Source organism: Alosa pseudoharengus, unplaced genomic scaffold (assembly GCF_046254945.1).
Source record: "Alosa pseudoharengus isolate Yale_2024_CS ecotype anadromous, Long Island Sound unplaced genomic scaffold, YU_APseudo_1.1 YU_APseudo_1.1_scf_14, whole genome shotgun sequence".
In the NCBI taxonomy this organism is placed as follows: domain Eukaryota; kingdom Metazoa; phylum Chordata; class Actinopteri; order Clupeiformes; family Clupeidae; genus Alosa; species Alosa pseudoharengus.
The window spans coordinates 19,314,349-19,316,874 of record NW_027468609.1 but is presented as its reverse complement, the minus strand read 5'-3'; the positions used below and the strand labels follow the sequence as shown (position 1 = coordinate 19,316,874).

Here is a 2,526-nt window from a genome sequence, read left to right as displayed (position 1 = left end):
GTTACCTAAGCATTTTTACAGTGTTCATAGAAAGTCCTCATTCAAATCTGAATAATATTGTGTATCATAATGTAGGCCATGTAGTATCAATGTTTAACAGATATCTCAATAGGCCTAATGCTTTTACAAACACATTTTTGTGCATTAAAATCTCAGATGCTTGTAATTTATCTCTGTTACAGAAGAGTGTTAATGAAGTGGACCTGTAAACTGAGCCCATTTTCAACGCGGAATCAGAGGGTCATCAGAAGATATACTCTGAAGCACGGACAGCACAGCCACTTTTGCCCCTTGTTCTGCTTGTTTGATCACCTTCAGAAGGCAAGTTGACCTCAACGGACATTTCTACACACAATTGACTTTTTTTTATTTTATAGTGTCACCAGGTATTAACAGAATTGCCTGTAGAATGAACACAAAAATATTGATTTAATGTCTTATCTTTTCTTTTTTGTTGTCATATTCTGCATTCACTGCATCCTCACGGAATTCAACTGTCTGATGTCTGCTGATCTCTTGAGAACCTTCCTCAGTGAACTTGATGAATATCTGCCCATGTTTCTTGTCCTTTTCAGAAAAAGGGACCCTGCCATTACAAGCTCCAAGACATTATCAGATAGCTTGATGCTCATGTAAGTATTGAACATATGACTCCTGCATTCTATGATGTGAATATTAATGAGCTCAGAGTTTTTTCTATTTTGTTTTTGTTTAACATTGTGTTTGCGTTTGTGTGTTTCCTTTTGCATTTCAGGATTCCAACCAGAATAAGCGAACAACCTGCTTGGCATGCCCCACTTTCTTCGTCAAGATACTTCCAGCATTCTAAAGACCTGTGAGGTAGGTTTAGCAAATGACTTTAAATGTGATTTGGAAGCACTGGTTGAAATACAAGGACATGCTCTACAGATGGAAACTCATCATTTTATAAAGCATGTAACATTGTATTTGAACTAAGCAGATTATTTTAACTGTTCTAAACTGTAATAGAATAAAAGCATGTCCCTGGTAATGAGTTAAATATTCACCTTTCTGGTGATTTGTTTTTCAGCCAACTGGTCCAGTTGAAGATGTCTTAAAAGAAACCAGTGTGGGGATCCTGATCGTGTATGAGGACTGCAGCAAATGCGTAGTTCTACAAAATCAATCACATATGTCTTGTTTTGGAGGAACAGTTTATCGTCATGGACATTTCCAATATTCCAAAGGCCTTTGAACTCTTTGGACTGATGGGTCTCAATATGGACTACCCGAAGCATCTAAAATTCACGTTTGAAGTACAAAAGCTGTTCTTGAACATTGGAAGGAGCTCCTCTTCACATGAACATTGCAGCTGCTTTCTCCAAAACAGGCTGCTTGGTAAAGAGTAGTACAACAACCTTCCGTAGAACTTGGACTTGGTCCTCAGTTTTGATTTGTTTTTATGTGTGTTTTCAGATTATTTTTTCTAATGTAGCATAATGGGTTTCCCCCCCAAATTTGATGTGCTGTACATCCACCTGTGTATTTTTAGTTAGTTTTGGTTTTTTTCTTCGATATTATGATGTGCATCCTCTCTTTGAAAAAAATAAGTATAAAAGTTTTTAAAAGTTAATAAAACTAACAAGGAAAATACATGTCTGAACAAATTTATTTCAACTAATGATCCTATTTTGAAACAACATGTAAATTAATCAAGTTAACTTACATGGCTTTTTTGACACAACAAGAGTCTATGTAAAATTTTCAGTTGACTTAACTAAGAAATATAAGTTAAATCAAATTTAATTTTATGTCAAGTTAACTCAAAAACGTTATGTCAAGTTAACTCAAAAACGTAAGGCAGCGGGGTAACAAACCTTTTTAAGTTAAAAGGGCATATTACTTTTTTATGTATGGCAGCCCACAAGGGACAAGCTCAGTCAGGATGCCTCTACAACTACTGTACAATGGACATACTGTAACTTACTGTAAACACACACACACACACACACATGGGTCAATGACGTGACATGCAGATTTCTGTGTCCATTTCTTTGGTTTAAAATAATTTTAAATGATTCATAACAAGCATTATTTTATTCTACAAAACCTGAATAATTTGAACATATCATAACAATTATGCAGTCTGGTTTCAAGAGTGGCCATTCTACTGAAACTGCTCTTCTGTCTGTGACTGAAGCATTGAGAGTAAGTCCTCTGCTCAGTCATCAGTATTAATTCTACTAGATTTATCTGCAGCCTTTGATACTGTTAACCATGACATTCTCCTATCTATACTATCTGAACTGGGAATTTCTGGAAAAGCTCTTGACTGGTTTGAATCTTACCTTAAAGGGCGTTCTTTCAACGTGTCTTGGCAGGGACAGGTATCTAAGTCTCATGACCTCACCACAGGTGTGCCTCAGGGATCAGTATTAGGACCCTTGCTTTTCTCTATTTACACCACTTCCTTAGGTGATACCATTCGCTCCCATGGATTTGACTATCACTGTTATGCAGACGACACTCAACTTTACCTGTCTTTCCCACCTGATGACTCTAGTG

General features: G+C 36.5%; 1 long non-coding RNA gene across 1 annotated transcript; it reads left to right on the top strand.

Annotated features, from left to right (window-relative positions):
• The first annotated feature begins 580 nt into the window (after window positions 1-580).
• On the top strand, window positions 581-1,574 carry LOC143122451 (uncharacterized). Its single transcript, XR_012986684.1, has 3 exons — window positions 581-632; window positions 755-840; window positions 1,052-1,574. It is a non-coding gene; the product is annotated as an uncharacterized LOC143122451 (long non-coding RNA).
• The last annotated feature ends 952 nt before the right edge of the window (window positions 1,575-2,526 follow it).